A 21,915-nucleotide genomic window follows, 5' to 3' on the forward strand; every position below is an offset into this window, starting at 1 on the left:
TAAAATCATAACTTTTCATATTCCTGATCCAGCAATCAGACGAGTACGTGAAATTCATGTCTTACATTTAAGCATGAAAGCTCATGCCACGATAATTTCTAAATGAGATTTCAACATATTTCATTACTGAGCAATTTCAGTATTCACTTATGTATAGAATCGATAATGATTAGACGGCTCCTAGATGGATTTACCACTAGTATAGAGCAATAATGTCTTCAGGATGTCGCAATGTTCTCTGAGTATACAGAATAAATATTAAGAATGAGTATAACGCTTCCACTAGCTCATACCTCGACTCTCGAATAAATATAATGCTCCTATACAAATTGTCTACTAGTATAGAGCCATCAATTAATTAATTCTAGTCACGAAATTCATCAATTGAATTCCTAGAAAATATTCTACTTTCATCATAATATTTCATCACTTGAATTCATGGATTTTCTCGGCAGAATTCCATGGGTTGGTAATAAATATTCAACGTACGGGCATCTGGGCCACCACCAAGTAAGCCCCGATGGTGCGAGTGTACTTAACAATAATGGACGAACGAGCACCTAAATGCACAAACGAGCATTCAAAAATATGGACGAACGAGAAAACCTATGCAAAATAGGTTTCCTCGTTTGAGCGAAAAACCTAATTTTTTCCATATTTCTTCAATATTGCTCAAACCTCCAAAAAGCCAAAAAGTCAAATGGTCACATGACCGTCCGAGCTTCCCACGAAAAATATCTTAAAATATTGGTCGCATGAGAAAAGTCCTACTTGCTCATTCAAGAGAGTTTCAGTCAAGATCAAACTCTTCTGAAAATCCAAAATATTGTTCGAACGCACACCAGAAAATATCAAAATTCTCAGAATTGAGCCACGAGCAACATAGTGACACGGGCATGCCACCTTGGTCGGGCAGGGTCGCCCCTTTGGCTTGCAAAAGCCGGTCCCACATATTTGATGATTTTGACCTAATTAATCTTCTATAATTCATATTGGGTTCAAATTCTTTCCAAATAAATTGGAATTTGATCGATCAACCATTAGATGGTCCCAAGACCACCAAGGGACAGTTCCATACCCCTTGGTCGGTCCTCTTCTTTCCACAATTACGTTTTATCACTTAATGCTCAGAAGAGCACTATTATTTTAATGATTAAACGAGCATTTAATAATCCTTTCACAAACTGGTCTACAAAGGACTTTGGTCACGCTCATTCGAGCATTTGGGCGCTACATGGTCGTCCCACCATCTCATGTAGCCGATCCCTATCTCACTCATGGTTGATTTTCAGTAAATCATCCATTGATCAACAATCAATCAAAATTAGGGTTTCAAACCAAATGCTTTGCTAAGCATAATTTTGAACAAGTTCAAACACTAATAATTTTATGTTGATCCAACAATCAACATTCTAATTAATTATACAATATTCGGTCCAGTTGCCAGTATTTTAATTAATATTTTATTTGGTCTCGCTACCAATAATTCATTAATCGAGCAATATTTGCTCAAACAGGCAATATTTCATGGCTGCTAATGGGGGGTACCATTTTGCTTGGGGGTGTATCAATCCCTTACCAAAAAATGTTTTGTCTTATATGTAATTTTGTACACCCCCAAGCAAATTGGTACCCCCCATTTGTAATACCCCAATTTCGGCAGTGGTTCGCCGATGCAATGGAATATAGGTAATGGTTTGTCCTTTCCTAACACCGATGCCTTTTCAGCACAATTGGCTCCAGAGTTGGCAGAAAACTCTGCAGTTAAGCGTGCTCGGGCGGGAGCAATCCAGGGATGGGTGACCATCCGTGAAGTTTCTGCTGGATAACCTCAGCGATGCCCGTTGAAAACCCCACACTGTCGGATAACCGCGGTGGATAAGTGGGGACAGTATCAGTGGAGGGATGGGTTATTATAAAATGGTATCAGAGCCGACGACGAGTCACCTGCCATGGGTGGGAAGGTTCGTTGTACGAGGTTGGTCCAGGTGCTTCTCATGAGGGGCATGGAACGTCGGAGATCTGGGATTGAAAATATATTCCGGAGCCGAGGACGACTCCAATTTTCGGCAGTGGTTCGCCGATGGAATGGAATATAGGTAATGGTTTGTCCTTTCCTAACACCGATGCCTTTTCAGCACAATTGGCTCCAGAGTTGGCAGAAAACTCTGCAGTTAAGCGTGCTCGGGCGGGAGAAATCCAGGGATGGGTGACCATCCGAGAAGTTTCTGCTGGATAACCACAGCGATGCCCGTTGAAAACCCCACACTGCCGGATAACCGCAGTGGCTAAGTGGGGACAATATCGGTGAAGGGATGGGTTATTATACCATTAGCAACATTGCAATATTTGATCAAACTAGAAATATTTGCTTTGCTCATTTATCAATACTAAATTGCTTAAGTTAGCAAAACGTTCAGAACTCACTTCTAGCAATATTGATTCAACTATTAATTATTCGACCAAGCAATATTTCTCATGTTGATTCAATTATCAACATTCGAGTTCTAGCTATTAATATTACATTGGTTCATCAACCAATATTTGGTTCGTCAGTCGACAATTATAATCTTTCTTCGTCATTCGATAACTCAAGTGCTCAACAACATTTCCTATCAACAAGTCCATGATCGAGAAATCTCATTGGACGCTCGTCGATTGAAACTATCAAAACATCATTATTACCTCAACTGGTAAAATGATGTATCACAATCCATCAAGACTCAACATCTGTGCATTAATGGTAAAATGATATATCACAATTCATCAAGACTCAACGTCTTTCCATTATTCTGCCCAGCAGACACCTAATGCTCAATCCATGAGTCTCAGAGCATACCACATTATTTCATTATGCTCGACTCATCAAGGCGAAGACTCATGTCTAGTCGAGTCAACAATTGACCAATTAAATACACGTCTTCCTTGCAGACTCCACATTCATGAGACATCAATCATGTCACATGGGGGATATTCACTAGGGTTTTGGTCTGGCGGCCTATGGCACGTGTGTACACCCACGATGAGAAATGTGAGTAAGTCGTGCAAGCAGTTGAAGGAGTTAGCAAAGTAGTGAATGGACAATCAAGCAAGTTTCCGCACGACGTGGAACTGGTTTAACCACGATTTCTGACTTTCCCACTCTTTAACTCCAGCAACTGTCACACTTACTGGGATCAATGTGTCTACTATTCTTGCAATATATATAAGTCTATGAATACACGATTCAAGAACAAGAATTCTCATCTGAACAAAAACTGTCAGCAGAGCAGAATTGAATCAATCAGTCAGAACTTACTCGAAGTCAACAGTTCACTTGTAGAAATCTCCAAACACATCCATAATCCTCGATCATCATTGATCTCATACACTTCTCAGCTTCCCTCCTACAGATCGACCATCATCCCTCTTTGTGACCGAATTGACTCTGGAACGACCATTGTCTTGGTTTAGGCCGAAGTCTTACAGATTGATCTCTCGAACTCAAAGCACTCCCGTGCAGTGCATCTGTTTGCAAAAGGTTTAAGCAATTTTCTCGGTGGAGGAGTCTCCTTCCGTACGCTCGAGTCTCCACTTTCCCAAAAAACTAGCAAATCGTTTTCACCCATCAACAGTGATATAAAGAATCATCAAGGATTAACTTCGTGTTAAATGTTTCAGCGATTTATTTTTTGGTGAATATATAATTATGCAAATCATCATTTATCTTGTTCTGAGGCGAGTTTTGATGATGCACAACCAAAAATGGGCTTTCTGTTTTTTTCAAAAGAAACGTAAGAGTAAGCAAAACCACAGGCACCCTATAGATACATAATAAAAAATTAGCTAAATTTAGGATTTTAGTTAAAATCCGATAAAAGAGATATTCTTGCAGTATCATATGTGTGTGTGTAAAAGGGACTCTTAAGCCACAGCATCACTCACTTTTACCGTCGTCTTACTCTATTTACCAACTCTAATAGTCATTAACGTTTCAAACACAATGCATTTGGTAATCCCAACAGTCACTAACAACATTCACGTCCGTTTAAAAACACAAAACTTAGTTATAACTACCAAATTGTGAAGGGTTTGTGTTCATTCATGAATCTCGAAATGACCAGGGCACCAAGTACACCAAAATCTTTTCGATATGACACACACCTTGCGTGATCTAATATATATAGAGGTTGTCATGAAGATATCAACCACAAGGTATACACTTGGTAAATAGAATAGGTATCGAAAACGAACCCAACTATAAGGATCAAACCCAAGGGTTTTGATTAACGTACAAGTGCAATTACTTTATTATCACTAAAACAATAATTATAATGCGGAAAGTAAAGTAAAATCACACACAAGATTTTGTTAACGAAGAAACCGCAAATGCAGAAAAATCCCATGATCTAGTCTATTTTTGGATACTATCAGAATTAAGCCGCTATACAAAGACTACTACCAACTCCATATAGTTAAGACCAAGTAAACTAACTCCAAGTTACCTAGTTCCTTCAGTATCCCTGCACCTACTATCAATATGATTAACGCACATGAATCCTTTGTTCGGTTTAGATCAACCAAGATCTAGATTATCAAGATAATCAGATATAGGTCACAACCTATCAGATTCGGATCCTGAAGAAGACCACAAATGATAGATCGTCGATCTACATAACAAGTTATGAATATCAAAGATAACCAAACTTGTTGGATCCTAGAAAATCAAGTGTGCACACAAAGTAAATCACAAAGATCGAAAACCAATAAGAAATCTTCCTGTCTTCTTGTCTTCAATCTTCAATGTACCTATACAAAAAACTTGATTTCGTTGTTGTCGATCACGCACAAAATGGAATCTGTTAACAATGGATGATAACAAGCCTATTGTTAGATCTAAAGATAGATATGAACTATGTCGATCCTTGATCTACTTTGAGTGACCTTATATCAGAAGAAAAGGTCATAGAATAAACAAACTGGATGCAATCAAGTTTCGACCGTCGTTAGTCAATCAAATCAATAATCAAAAATAAAAATAACATTACGATTCTAGTTTTCCACCAATGGTACTATCTAGATACTTCTTGATCCCACAGAAGACTTTACACTAGCAGACATAAGATATTTCTCCTAATTAGGTTACTCTCATCTCCGAATAATATTTCATGGAATGCTATTTGTTGGGATACCATTCGGACAACAAAATGAAGTACGAGTCTCAAGATCAGTTTGTAAGAAGAACAAACTTCACTATTTATGGACCAAGGTAGTTTGGACACTAAGGAATTTCCATAATCGAAAATATCCAAAAATATGCAATAAAAACCAATTTTCGGTTTTGTCTAATTCCAGTAAATATCCAACTAATATACCGAAATCCCTCATGGATGGCAACTCCATATAGCTAGCTTACAAGAAAACTTCACTAATATATCTGTTATTAGACACTGCTCGGTTAAACCCACAATTTTTTCGAACCGAAAATTCTTAACTAGTCACCTTAAGTATGCGTACCCGTACGCATACTGGTGGAAGTTTTCGAACCAAAAATTTCTGCTGAGTTTGGAAACTAAAACAAACTCAAATCTGGTTACTTAAGTACGCATACTCGTACGCATACTTAAGTGGTTACTTTCTAAAATCGGTTGTACATGAACCTAAAACATTTATCAATAAGGAATGCAATCTTTGCGATCCGTGGCTATAATATTCATGTATTGATTCGAGTGAATCAAACCGATTTTTGCTTCAATTGTGTTCTTGTATGAATCCATGAGAATATAGCAATTGAACAACTCTTTAACTAGTCTCATTTGAGTCATTTGAACTAGTTATGGTTAAGATGAATAAGGTCGATATGAGAATAATCATATGGCTAACCTCGGTTAAATATTTGTGAACCAACATGGTGTACACGTTTACGTACGACTAAATAAACCTAAATGAGGGTACATTTCATTTTTGTGTAACAAGCTAAGTTCGATCTAACGGTTGAAAGATATTAGCTTGGTTGAATCAGGTTTTTTATCTAAGGTGATTATTGAATGCTTTGTTACCAAGGTAACTTGGATTGCAAACCTGATTTGAAAACTATATAAAGAAAAATTCTAGCAACTGGAAAACCTAATCCCCACACCTCATGTGTGTTACTAGTTGCATAACTAGATTCGATTCTCCTTTAACCTTAGGTTTATTCTCGAGACCCTGTAGGTTAACGACTTGAAGACTTCATTGGGATTGTGAAGCCAGACCCAACTATTCTCTTTGTAGTTGCGTGATCTGATCTTGCTGTTTTTATCGTGATTGAGTGCAATTATAAAATTGGCTTGAGATTTATATCTCCGATAGGCAAGATAGAAAAGTAGTCACAAACACCTTCGTCTCATCGTTTGTGATTCCATAATAACTTGTTTCGCTAGTCGATTAAGTTTATTATGAGGTGATTGATAATACTAGGCTGTTCTTCGGGAATATAAGTCCGGTTTATCAATTGGTTCATGTTCACCTTGATTTATCAAAAGATGGAACAAAAACTCTTGGGTATTTCTGTGGGAGACAGTCTTATTCAATCCTATAGACTCTTTTATGTGAGATAGATTTGTTTATCAAGTCTTCGACTTTGGGTCGTAGCAACTCTTAGTTGTGGGTGAGATCATCTTAGGGAATCAAGTGCGTAGTATCCTGCTGGGATCAGAGACGTAAGGAGCGCAACTGTACCTTGAATCGGTGTGGGATTGATTAGGGTTCAACTACATTCCAGTCTGAAGTTAATTGGTAGTAGGCTAGTGTCTGTAGCGGCTTAATACAGTGTGGTGTTCAATCTGGACTAGGTCCCGGGGTTTTTCTGCATTTGCGGTTTCCTCGTTAACAAAATTCCGGTGTCTGTGTTATTTCTTTTCGGCATTATATTTTGTTGTATAATTGAAATATCACAGGTTGTGCGTTAAAATCAATCAATTAGAATATCCAACCTTTGGTTATTGATTTATATTGATTGACACTTGAACATTGGTCTTTGGTACCGTTCAAGTAATTCCTCTTATATTCAATCGGGATCGCAGATTTCTATTTGCTGATTGCGGATTGAATTAAGAGTTAGAGATATTAAACTCTTTGATATACTTTATTCTAGATTGAGTCTGACTGTCTAGTTGATTCTCTAGAAAGTGTATTAGAGTAAGTCCTCTCAGATTTCCAAACTAATTGTTTGTTGTGGTTGTTGGACTCCCGCATTTTCACTTCTGTCTAGTGTTGTATCTTACAATTCTAATCATTTATATTAACAATATTTTATATTTCAATTCTGTATTGAAGGCATATTACAAGGTTCCCAAATCTGTAATATATTCGGTCATGAACCTTTGGAATTTTTGTGTTTAAATATACCAGTTTTCCTTTTATTCTTGAACTCTTAATTTTGTTGTTCTCCTCTTATATACATTTCATTCAACTCCCTAAGAAGGTAGAGAACAATGGCTCCTGTTACTAGAAGTGTTACGGAAAAAGATGTTGATGAAGCTGTCAATGTTTTTCTGTACGAATGAATCACATCTTCAAGAACTGAGAGAAGAAGATCTTCAAAAGAAACGTTTCCCTTAGCTACATGTATGATGCCTAGCTGTCAGCATGATAATGATTCTAGAGCTAAGGTAAGAGAGTTCGTGGCTAGAAGAGATGATCCATTGTTCAAGATTAGTCATTCTTTGAAGGAAATAACTCATTACGAACAAAAGCTTAATCTGTGGAAAAAACTTTATGTGGTCTTGAAACAGAGCTTAGTATTAACTAATATCTTTAGAAGCAAGGGAAGATCTGTTATCAATGGATTTTTCAACAATGATAATGAATTCTCTGCACAATATCTCAGGGACAATTTTTATTTTCACTAGCTAACTCCTTATAGGAATTTATCTTCTTATTATTTGAGGAGGAACACTAGTTTTTGGAGTAGTTTTTATGTGTTACATTAGCTATTCCAGATATTCTTCTTGCGTGTTTAAAGTTTATTAAATTAAATTTTATTTTGGAAGATAATTTGCAATACCTAATTCTTTTGGGTTATATATTTGTATTGCGTATTTTGTGAGATTTGTTCTTTGCTATTATTTTGGTGATTAGAACATATATCTCATTTTTCTCATAGGTTATGCTCTTTCACTATTGAAAAAGGGGAGAAAATTATTTTGAGAATGACAATTTTGATTTCTCTGTGAATAAACTGCTAACAGGATTCCGTAAGATGTTTTTTTAGGATCGACTTACTTCCTTGATTGTGTCACCACTAGGGAATAAGTGGTAAACTTGAATCTCTATGTTCGTACATGGATAGAGAACTATAATTCTTATGTTGAGTTCAATCGCACTAATTGTTCTCTTGTTCGTAACTGGCATAGAGAATAATTTGTGTTGATGATTTTTCTTACAAAAATCTTGTATCTTATGCCTCTAACGTTAAGATCGCTATTTTTAACTTATTTTTTCATAACTGGTGATTAAGATTTTTGATTGTGATTGTAGTAAATAGGATTCGTTTCAAACTTGTGAAGGAAATGGAATTTTAGATTTAATAAAATTATATATACAAAAATATTAACAATGGGTGCGAGAGGTAACCAAGACACTAGATTCCACTATTATGCAAAATTGAATGATAAATATTTCAAAACTCTATTCAATTTAAGTCCTCTTTTATCTTTAATTCACTATCAATCATACAGATTCTCAAACATTATTTGTAAACCTTAAGCATAGATTATCAAGAGATTAAACCAAGCATAACCTATCAAACTGAATAACAAATAATTAAGACAATCATTCAAATAATTTAAAACTCTGCAAAAGCAGCGATTAGGTGAATTATATAATTAAATGAAATAGTTACCCATTTATGTTGCGTGAATATCTTCCTCCATTGCCTTGGTTACGAGGGAATTAGCTCATCATAGTAAAAATGCTCTCAAAATAATTTATTATGGCTCAAAAATGGTTTACAAATGATGAGAATGTGAGAAATACAATAAAACCGGGTTTGTAACAATTATATTTGTTACAAACCAGAGAACTACGACCCTCAATGACAAAATAAGACTGCTGAAGTTGTGTCGCAAACGCTGTAGCGAATAAGTCTGCCTGATGTACGACCCACATGTGTGAGTCGTTATTACTGTAGCACAACGACTGCTAGTGCAGGTCCGTTCTTCGTGTTCTTCATGTTCATCAGCAGCAGCAGCAGCAGCAGAAACCGAGTTTGGGAAAACTCGAATTTCTTCTTCTCTGGATCTCCTCAGCCCCCCAGACTCTCGACACCCCTTCTAGGACACCCAGGGAACCTATTTATACCCAACAGCGACAAGAAATCACGCTCATTAACTCTCCATGATCCTCCATTACTCGGTGTTAAAAGAAAATATTTTCCGAATATTTTCTTCTTTGAAATGATTCTCCACGCGTAAACAGCTTCTGATACTCCCTTATTTAGATTCTACACGCATCTTCAATGACTAAGTGTCATCCAAACACGAGCAGCACACATCAAACTTGCTGAAAATCCGTGAATATCATTTTCAAACCCGTGTTGCCCTGATTTCTTCCACGTGATTATCCAGCCAAATTCAGTCGAAACAATCACCCGTACCAGCTCTGTTATGATATATTACATCTTTCCACAAAGTTTCAGCGATTGAATCGCACAAAATCACGTCCAAATGCAATCGAGAAAATCTGCCAGTGAAGAGAAAATATTTTCCCGGCAAAATATTTTTTTGAATTTGTGAAGAAGGTCACCCCTTATCCAGTGGTTGCCCCCTTATCCGTTGCTGGAGTCCGAATAACACATGTCCCTTGGGGTGCCTTTAGTAATTCTTCTGGGGTGTTTCCAACACTTTTTCTGGGTTCTCCCGGTGCATTTCTGGGGTGTCTTTAGTACTCTATCCTAGGGTGTAAAACACCACTTTTCGAGCCAATTTCGCCGCAAGAGCTTATTTTTCCAAAAACATCTACAAAAATATATAATAAAACAATAAGTATTTAATCGAGTCTAACAATATAGAACATTGAGAACAAAATAGACACATAAATGCGTCTATCAAATACCCCCAAACTTATTATTTGCTAGTCCTCGAGCAAAATTTATTTTTGAAAAGTGACCGAGTTAATCTCGGGTGGGTTTATCATAGGTGTACCCACAAAAAACCATTTACTCCAAAACCTAGCTATCTACGCAGAACCTTGGAAGGCACTAAAGAATCTCCTTGGTTGGCATACAAACATTTACCATAGGAGGAAGTACCTTGATGCGAAATTCCAAAATTCATATATAAGTGACAGAGCTCTACTCAGATAGTTTCACTATGGACATCATAACCGGAGTCAAAACTAATCACATAGATAGATAATGAGATGGATATAGAAAAACATAGATGGTTTTGATGTTTACTAGGTGAACGGTGTTTCCCATATCTGTCTGAAGACCACTACTAGGATGAACCTATCCTAATGGACTGAGATACCGGTCTGACCAATATCAACACACTGGCATATACAAGGGAACCAGTGATTGACTACATAGAACAATTTTTTTTTTTGATTAACGACATGAATAGATCTTTTGGATCCAAGCGCATGCTTCTTGTCAGCAGATTACATGATAGTTCCCACGGGTCCTGCATTCGACGCTTGCTTAGGCGACGGAGACAGGGAGAACACACATATTGCTATCCAAGTGTTAATGTTTATTCCGATTGGTCTAATTGGTATGGTCTTTTTTTTTTCACTAAAGAATCTAAATCACTCTATTCCACCCTAGCAGTGGTAACAACTTGAATCGTGGGCCCCACCTACTCTCTTAGAGAAACATAGTTTAAAAACAAAACAAAATAAGAATAGAAGTGAAAAGGACTCAACGAGATATGGTGAAACTATCATGTTATTACTAAGACCTGAGCTCTGTGTTTTTATGAGTAGACTCTTTTGATGTTTCCATCTAATCAGATTGGTTCCTCAACTCCTATAACCAAGATGTTCCCATCCACTTAGATTGGTTAGTGCCAACCTTAATAAGCATAAATTTCTAGGCTCTGGAGTTTATTTATTTATTCTGCAACTGAAAATTTTCTCCCATACCCCCAAACTTAAATCTAACATTGTCCTCAATGTTCTAAAGATAAAATTAAAAGCATGAACAAGGAGAGAAATTGTTACTATTTGAAGCAAAAGAGTTAAGGAAAGATATTACCGTGTTGCATGAGATTGGGTTACCTCCCAATAAGCGCTAAGTTTAAAGTCTTCAGCCAGACATCGGAAGGAATTAGTCATCTCATAGAATCAAAAAGTAACAGTCGAAATAACTGTGGGTCTTCAAAACCAAAAAGAGCTGACCAAAGGAAACTACAATAACCCAAGAAAGTGAACAAGGATAGCATGCCCTTATCTAGTTTCCTGATTAAGATATTTATATTTAATTGTGGTTCAGGTTCAGGTTCTATGAAAGGGTCTAAATAAAATATTTTCATTGGTTGCGTTTTTTCATAGGTGGGATCCGAATCATTAGGTCCTAGAGTCTGGAAAAACTCAAATAAGAACTTAGAAGCACAAAACAATAACCTAAATAATTGAGGATCCTCTAAGTCAATCAGGTTTGACTTACATAACTGACCACAATGAGAGTAGTGGTCATTCTTAAGAAAATGTGTCGATTCTATCAACCTAAAGTACTTAGGATTAGTCTCAGAACTTAATAAGTGACACATTTGAAATTTATACGTTCCCACAATTGGAAGCAAACTATTTGGTGGGAAAACAAATTCAATCTTGGTATTATTGCCTGGGCAAACCACATCAACCAGAGGATGGGTTTCTAATGACTGAACTTCTTCCTGGACATCATTAGGTTCGGAAAAACGAGTATGAAGGTAATCTTGTAAAATAGTCGAGGCAGAGATATTAAGTCCAAAATGAGGGATCTTTGTAAGAGCTAAAGGTATGGCACAACGAGAATGATAATCACCCCCAAACTTAGATTTTTGGGTATCTCTAGATAGACTAGCTACAATTTCCTTAATTTCTAGATCATTGGAATCTTGAAAATAGTCAATTGCTCCTTCGAGGTTATACTCAAGCGACACATCCTTACTCATATTTAATAGCTCTACGAGTTCATTTTCTTCGTCTAAGACTATTGTTTCTAAGTCGCTAGACTCTAAAACAGCATTTTCGGAATAAACCCGTTCCTCTAAAGCATTATTGGCTTCGTAATCAAAAGGAAAAACTACATCGTCTAAAACGGTGGTATCCCTAATCAAATCCTCGTCCTTTTGAATAGGTGAATAATCATAAAAATTATTTGGATTTGAACTAGAATCATTATAAAGCTCAATTGGATTAATAGATTCCTGATCACTATGCCTACACATTTCAGATTCTTCATTACTACTATCCTCATCATAATAGTACGAAGATGATTGAACCTTATCTAAATAAGTAGTGTCTTTTATTCTAACCTCGTCCTCTAAATTAGGCAAATATTCACTATTGATATCAAGGGTAGAATTAGAAGCACTATTTTGGAAATTTAGATCATTTCGAGCAGCATTAGCTAACTGTTCATTTTATGCCTCTAGACGTGCCTGAATTTCACTGAGCATAACACTTATACGTTCACTACTCTCGTTTATCATCTCAGAATACCGTGTACACTCTTCTTTTAAACTATTCATTGCAACTAAACGTTTATACGTCATTTTAATCTGTTGTTGGGTCTCTTCTAGAGAAGGAACAGGTTCAAAAATATCATAATCAGGACTAGTTTTTAAGTAATTTTCCAAAAACGCATAACTAGTACTATAATGTTCCTGATTTTCTTGCTCATAAGACCAATTCGCGTGTGGATAGTAATTGGGCTCACTATGGTATGAACCATAACCTTGAAAAGGATGGCGTTCCCAACCACTATTCCCAACATGGTCATAAAAAGGATGATGTCCATATTCAAATTCAGGTTGATAATCATTGTATTGGCTTCTATCATACCAGTTCGACATTCTTAATTGCAAGGGAATTCTACACAATCACAAACAAGGCTGACTCGACCAAATCAAACCTATAAAATCTAGCAAACAACAAGCATGATGGCTCCACTTAGATTGTTTTCTAGACCAGCTTCTATTCCTTCGAAAAGGAATTCGTTACAATTTGAGCACACCCCTCTGGAATTAATCCGAGCTAATGTAAGTTGAATCGAGGCGAGGGAAGCTCAGTGGAGCTTTGATACCCAAGGCCTCACCGCTATCACAAGGCGGCGCAGTCACGCATTCAACTTACAGAAACCATCAAGAACTTTGAAGTATGCTTAAAAGAGTAACCAATATTTTTCGAAAGATTTTCCTACCAAGCTCGTTACCCTATCGGTCTCGTTCTAATCAGATTTTAAGCTTGGGTTCGCGTTAGGTTTCGTTTACCTAAGGCGGGCAAGAATGGAACGGTGATGAAATCCGAACCCTTATCTTATATGGCCAGTTCTTGCCCTTTACTAGGAAATTAAAGCAGCCGTTTCAGTCCTCAACATATAATCACCTTAAGGCAGACAGTAAACCCGCTGACAGGAGATTCGCGGGTGTTTAGAAGTTTACCTCCCGTACCAGACGGGCGAAGAACCGTTGAAGTCGACTTGGGCCACGACTCCTATGTCATGTGCGAACCCGAGGGGCCGAGACGATATTGTAATCGTCGTCCTTCCCTGCAAACAGTTTATATTTAAAAAAAAAAAAATTTATATAACCCTTCCGTAGGGTTTAAAGTTAAAATAAATTGTCCAAAGTCCAGTCCACAGAAAAAAATAAAATAAAATAATAATAATTACAAGAAAAATGGAAAGTCTCTTGAAAAAATAAAATAATAATTCTCTCTCATTTTTTGTTTTTTTTCTCTCTTTTTTTCTTTATTTTTTTGCTTTGTCTTTTTTCCTTCTCTTTTAGCTTTAAGCTTTGATTCCAAGGTCTTTAGTATCCAACTTCAAACCTGTAATACAAAGACACAACCAAAGAGACGTAAAAAGAACAAATGGAATAATAAAAAATAATAAAAACCTAAAAATTCTACCTAAGCACAAATCCGTGTCGGCGGCGCCAAAATGATTAAGATTTTTGATTGTGATTGTAGTAAATAGGATTCGTTTCAGACTTGTGAAGGAAATGAAATTTTAGATTTAATAAAATTATATATACAAAAATATTAACAATGGGTGCGAGAGGTAACCAAGACACTAGATTCCACTATTATGCAAAATTGAATGATAAATATTTCAAAACTCTATTCAATTCTTAAGTCCTCTTTTATCTTTAATTCACTATCAATCATACAGATTCTCAAACATTATTTGTAAACCTTAAGCATAGATTATCAAGAGATTCAACCAAGCATAACCTATCAAACTGAATAACAAATAATTAAGACAATCATTCAAATAATTTAAAACTCTGCAAAAGCAGCGATTAGGTGAATTATATAATTAAATGAAATAGTTACCCATTTATGTTGCGTGAATAGCTTCCTCCATTGCCTTGGTTACGATGGAATTAGCTCATCATAGTAAAAATGCTCTCAAAATAATTTATTATGGCTCAAAAATTGTTTACAAATGATGAGAATGTGAGAAATACAATAAAACCGGGTTTGTAACAATTATATTTGTTACAAACCAGAGAACTACGACCCTCAGTGACAAAATAAGACTGCTGAAGCTGTGTCGCAAACGCTGTAGCGAATAAGTCTGCCTGATGTACGACCCACATGTGTGAGTCGTTATTACTGTAGCACAACGACTGCTGGTGCAGGTCCGTTCTTCGAGTTCTTCATGTTCATCAGCAGCAGCAGCAGCAGCAGAAACCGAGTTTGGGAAAACTCGAATTTCTTCTTCTCTGGCTCTCCTCAGCCCCCCAGACTCTCGACACCCCTTCTAGGACACCCAGGGAACCTATTTATACCCAACAGCGACAAGAAATTACGCTCATTAACTCTCCACGATCCTCCATGACTCGGTGTTAAAAGAAAATATTTTCCGAATATTTTCTTCCCTGAAATGATTCTCCACGCGTAAACAGCTTCTGATACTCCCTTATTTAGATTCTACACGCATCTTCAATGACTAAGTGTCATCCAAACACGAGCAGCATACATCAAACTTGCTGAAAATCCGTGAATATCATTTTCAAACCCGTGTTGCCCTGATTTCTTCCACGTGATTATCCAGCCAAATTCAGTCGAAACAATCACCCATACCAGCTCTGTTATGATATATTACATCTTTCCACAAAGTTTCAGCGATTGAATCGCACAAAATCACGTCCAAATGCAATCGAGAAAATCTGCCAGTGAAGAGCAAATATTTTTCCGCCAAAATATTTTTTTGAATTTGTGAAGAAGGTCACCCCTTATCCAGTGGTCGCCCCCTTATCCGTTGCTGGAGTCCGAATAACACATGTCCCTTGGGGTGCCTTTAGTAATTTTTCTGGGGTGTTTCCAAAACTTTTTCTGGGTTCCTCCGGTGCATTTCTGGGGTGTCTTTAGTACTCTATCCTAGGGTGTAAAACACCACTTTTCGAGCCAATTTCGCCGCAAGAGCTTATTTTTCCAAAAACATCTACAAAAATATAAAATAACATAATAAGTATTTAATCGAGTCTAACAATACAGAACATTGAGAACAAAATAGACACATAAATGCGTTTATCAACTGGCAATAAGAGAGAAAAATATTGGATACAAATATAATTTGTTCGTAACTAGCATATTAAATTTAAAGTCCAAGAAAATCCTTCTCTTGTGATTAGAGTAAGGTCACTCATGTCGTTCTTTCGAGAATGACATTTATGGGGGAAAGTTCTTTTTGCACCTGTGCTTAATAGTAATATCTTTGTGGGGAGAGTGGACGTGGAATTGTAGGAGATGCTTGCGCCTTTGTCTCCTTGACGCAAACCGAGATTTCTTGGTTCAAATCGTCTAAACTAAAGGTCGGTATGTGTTCTCTGGTCCTGAAGCTTTTTTAATTAATTCGTTCATTATATCCCGATTTTTCGCCTTTGCCAATTTTCTTGACAAAAAGGGGGAACATTATTAAGTAGTATCTTACTACATTACATATGGCTTTTATGAAGCATCATGTAAGGGGGAGTGAATTATTATTTATAGGTTTTACCTATTTTGCAAAAGTAGTATGTATTGACTAAGGGGGGAGAACATATCACTGTAATATTGCTTCAAAATTGTGGTGCAATTGAATTTTGAGGAAGGTAACAATATTATGTTTTTGTATAACGGTTAATGAGTATAGTGTATTACCAAATTTTATAAAGAACTCTTATTGAGCATTCTCATATGTTGTTATTGCTACAGATCTTCAACAATAAAGTGCTGAATGAACACATGCAGAACATTGGAAGAACTTGAAGTACTAAGAATTCAAGTTGTGTGTTGAAGAACCAATGAAACCAAGCATAATGGATTGAGATGTAAAGTTTATTTGTTTATCCATATGTATTGAGTAGTGCTGTCAATAAAATTGACAAAGGGGGAGATTGTTAGAGAGTTGCTCGGTTGAACCCAAGAGTTTTGCTATCTCAAGCTTGTTTTCAAATTAGGGTTGTCAATGGAAAGCGACTGCAGCTGAACCTCTTAGAGGGTGGATTCGGTATAAACTACATTCAAGTCCAAAGTCTGATAGTAGGCTAGTATCTGTAGCGGCTTAATACAGCGTGGTGTTCAACATAAACGAGGTCCTGGGGGTTTTCTGTTGTTGCGGTTTTCTTGTTAACAAAATTTCTTGTGTCTTGTGTTTTTCCCTTTCCGCCTTATATTATTTATCTTTATAATTCGGTTTACACAGGTTTGTACGTATCTAATATATGTAGATACGTCCTCTTAATTGTAATCGATTACGAGACTTGTTTCTTGTAGAATTCGTATCTTGAAAGATAGATAACAAGTTTAACCACTTGGCAGAATTCCGATTGGAATATTTGGATACGACTAGATTGACTTGGATATTGATTTTTGAGATCGTCCAAGTACTCTGCTTAACAATCAGATTCACGGATCTTGTGTATGTATAGTTACAGATTGAGTATAGTTTAGATATAAACTCTCTATATATATTGTCAAGGGTCATTAAGTTGATCTGCTTGATATTGTGTTAAGTTTTGTCTATACAGGTTTCCGAACGAAAAAGTTGGATGTATTTGGTATCCTCTTCTGAAAAAGCGGGGGTCTAACAACACCACCCAATATTTCGCTTAGCAATCTGTATGGACTAACTCCGAAACACTTTCTAGAGAATCAACTAGACAGTCATACTCAATCTAGGTAAAAAAATCTCAAGGAGTTAATATCTCTCTCTTGTTTTGGTTCACTCAAGCTAATAGAAATCAGCGAGTCTATAATCAAACACACGGAACAACTTGGACGGTACCAAAGACCAATGTCCAAGGATTAATCAATATCAATCAACAACCAAAGGTCGGATTTCCAATTGATTGATTCAAACACACAACCTGTATTATTTCAATTATATAAACAAATATAATGTGGAAATAGAAATAACACGACACCAGAATTTTGTTAACGAGGAAACCGCAAATGCAGAAAAACCCCGGGACCTGGTCCAGATTGGATACACACTGTATTAAGCCGCTACAAACACTAGCATACTCCAAGCTAACTTCGGAATGGACTATAGTTGAACCCCAATCAGTCTCCCACTGATCCAAGGTAAAGTTGTACCCCCTACGCCTCTGATCCCAGCAGGATACTGCGCACTTGATTCCCTTAGTTGATCTCACCCACAACTAAGAGTTGCTACGACCCAAAATCGCAGGCTTTAACAATAAACAAATCTGTCTCACACAGACAAGTCTATCAAAGGATCAATCTGTCTCCCACAAAAAAATCCTAAAAGTTTTTGTTCCGTCTTTTGATAATAATCAAGGTGAACAGGAACCAATTGATAATCCGGTCTTATATTCCCGAAGAACAGCCTAGATTAATCAATCACCTCACAACAATCTTAATCGTATGGTAGCGAAACAAGATGTCGTGGAATCACAAACGATGAGACGGAGATGTTTGTGATTACTTTTTATATCTTGCCTATTGGAGAACTCTCACGATCTAAAGCCAATCAATATGATTGTACTGTTACGATAGAAGATGCAAGATCAGATCACACAACTACGATAAAAGTAGTATCGGTCTGGATTCACAATCCCAATGAAGTCTTTAAGTCGTTAACCTGGTTTTAGAAGAAGAAAACCAAAGGTTAAAGGAGAAACGACTCTAGCATGCAAACTAGTATCACACGTAATGTGTGGGGATTAATTTTGCACAATACTAGATGTCTCCTTTATATAGCCTTTCAAATCAGGGTTTTTCCTTAGTTACAAAGCAATCAATATTCACCGTTAGAAGAAAACCTGATTTAGATTCAAGATAATATTTCTCAACCGTTCGATCGTAAACTTAGCTTGTCATACACAAATGACTGTACGCTTCTAGTTTTGTTAACCGCACCGAAAGGTGTACATTGTTGGTTCAACAATAGTCTACCCAAAGAGGTTAACCATATGAGCGTTTCATACCCAAAGATGATTTGGTTCACTCGAATCGGTTCATGAACTTTAATAGCCACGGTTTGCAAATGCATTCCTTAGTCTTTTAAGATTAAGTTCAGAAATCATCTTTAGATATATAACCTTCTCAAGTTCGCAGACTAGGTTCGCGAACTTAAGACACCGGATAGAGTTTACAAACTCCAGCAGAAATTCTCGGGTTCGATAACTACGCCGGTTCGCGGAATGGTTCCCGGACTTGGCTCACGCAAGTAGTTTGTCAACTCCAACAGAAATTCTCGGGTTTGAGAACTTCGGCAGTTTGCGGACTGATTTCGAGTACTTGGCACTTGCCATACTTCCGGTTCTCTTGATCAACAAAGTTCGAAAACTTCGGTTCAAGGAATCCATTGGTTATGTAATCTAAACTCTCATTCCAATCATTGAAACATTCTTAGAGGACGTTATATAGTTGTTACACTATTTCTCGTCAAAAGCAATTTTCAAAGTGATTGAAACAATCATGACTTTCGTCACTAGGTAAAGATAAACTTGGTCGAAGCGAAAAGTTTACCAACACATATTTCGAGATATTGATAGGCGAGGTATACTCGGCTCGAAATACCAAATGTGTATGATCTTGTCTATATTTATAGCATACGACTTTTGTCTCAAAGAGTAGGAGATAGAATAAATAGACTTTTGAGTGACATATAAGTTCAAGTCTCCACATACCTTTTTGTCGAGAAGTTCCACCGGTTCCTTGAGTAGATCTTCTACTTGTATGATGAATCGCCATGAAGTCCTTGAGCTCAACTACACTTACTATCCTAGTCCGAGACTTATCTATAAGAGACTATAAATCAAGGCTTATAGTTTTGATCACTAACATTGACAAACATGCTTTAGATAGCAACACATGCGAGTTTGACCGAGCAGTGCTCTAACAATCTCCCCCTTTGTCAAATTTAGTGACAATACTATCAATACATATGGAATACAAAAAAGATAATGAAACTTTAGTAGCTCCTATTCCACATGCCTAATCTTCAACATTCCTCGAAATCTTCGTCACTTCCAAGTACTCCAATGATCCCAAAGGTTGTAAGTTTAGCATCATCGTTATTGAAGATCCGTAGTTATAACAATGAGGAAGCATCGGTCTCGATCATTGTTATAAAGTGTCATAGTATTATTATACAGTGTCAAAGTCCAATTGTATCACAACTTCAACAATAATACTATGGTGATATGTATCACTCCCCCTTAATCAATACTCCATCTCACATGAAAACCACCTCCCCTTACACAATGATCCGAAAACCATATGTATTTGTAGTGTGAACTACATATTAATTCTCCCCCTTTTTGTCAATAAAATTGGCAAAGGTACAAGAACGGGATCATAATGAAATTTCCGTTAGAGACATTTCATGACTGAGAGAAAGAAACACACATCATCTTATTTAGATGCAATCATATAGCCGAAGCTAACAGCATTCATCAAGGAGTTTAAAGATACAAGATAACCCCTCTAAAATTCCACAGCCGTACACCCCTAAAGATATGACCATTAAGCACAAGTTCAAAAGAACTCTCCCCCATTAGATGTCATTCCCAAGGGAACAACAACGAGCGACCTTAATTTCAAGAGAAACGAAGGATTTTATTGGACACCAAAATCATGAGAATGATTTTTATATCCAAAACTCAATCAAATTAATCATAAGTAAACCCATGATTAATTTAATCGGAATACATAATCAAATTAAACACAAAAGTGATCAATTTAATTCATTGTGCTCAACATAAGTAAACTTACGGAGCAACGACTAACATAACCATTAGAAAATGATTAAGATATCCGTTCATATACTCAACAGAAGCAAAATTTATGAAATATATGAAAACTCAACTAGACTAATTACAAGGGATCCCATAATTAATCTAATTGGAATGCACAATCAAACTAATCACAAATATAATCAATTTAATTGTAATTTGTTTTGCTCGACATAAGAGAACTTACGGAGCAATAACTAAATAACCAAACAAGATGATTAATTTAGTTCACAAATGCTCAATATAAAGTATCTTACGGAACAACCAATCAAGCTAATCAAAAATTAATCAACTTAGTCGTATCGTGCTTAACGTAAGACACATGACGGAGCCTTACGGTAATACAAAAAGATGGATTTATGAAGATCTATACCGTGGAATACACAAGGATTCATTCTTTTGCACAAGCATATACAATAGAAATAATCCTTGGATACAAAATATTTTAACCTATTATCCGTCAAGGGTTGACACTATAGGCTTAACTTTTGTAAATGTCAAAAAGTCTATTCATTCTTAAACCAATACATGAATACCGATCATGAACGACTTTACTTTTGACAAAATATGGGACAACAAAGTTCACGGACGTAAACACAAATATCCCATAACAAGTTGCAATATAACAAAATCAAAAATATTGCAAAACATCATCCTCCAAATAGTTTTAGAATTTTAAACCAAAAAAAACTAAAAACAAGAAGATGAAGATAATAGCTATGTGTAGTCACAATCATCACTATTCAAAGCACTAGTTATTCTTCCAACTAAGCCAAAAAGAAGACTTACTAGGCATAGTAGATTTTCCTCAAGGTATCTACAGAAAACTCCTTCTCGTTATTGAAAAATCCATTGATAATGGGATCGTTCAATTCTTCCAACTCTTTGGGAATAACCGTCAACATACTGAGTTCTCTTTTCAGTTTACGTACGGTGTTCGTTGTTAAAGACATCATTTGTTTATAGTGAATGAGCTCTTCCAAAGATGAAGCGATTTGAGATTTTAAGTTGTTTCTTTTGTTGATGAACTCTTTTACCAGGTTCCTGAAACTATCATCACAATGATAAAAGGATACAAACCAGTTTGAGGAAGGATTTTTACCATTAATTACAGTCTTCACTTTCTTCACCCTTGTGGATGAGATTCTTGTACACCGTCGTACGTTAACTGCTTCAACTGCTTTCCTGCTTGCGCTACCTCTAGTCACAGGAGCCATGAAACAGTATCCCTTTGGAAAATCACAATGTTTACGAACTTCTCCAAACCCTAGACAAGGGTTCCTTTAGTTTTAAAGAATCCTTATTTATATTTAATCAAGACTTACCAAAAAAACTACTTGAGTCAAAAGGACGCAACAAACCCCATCTTCTCAAGTTAAGAATGAGGATGCGAACGTCTAGGATTAGTAGGAGACGTTGTGAGAAAAAAGCTCCCCTTATTTATCACTTTGTGAAATTTCAAGGTTTGTTACGTGAGTAGAGATCCTCCCCTTTTTGA

The sequence above is a fragment of the Papaver somniferum genome, chromosome 9, assembly GCF_003573695.1.
Source record: "Papaver somniferum cultivar HN1 chromosome 9, ASM357369v1, whole genome shotgun sequence".
Taxonomy (NCBI): Eukaryota; Viridiplantae; Streptophyta; class Magnoliopsida; order Ranunculales; family Papaveraceae; genus Papaver; species Papaver somniferum.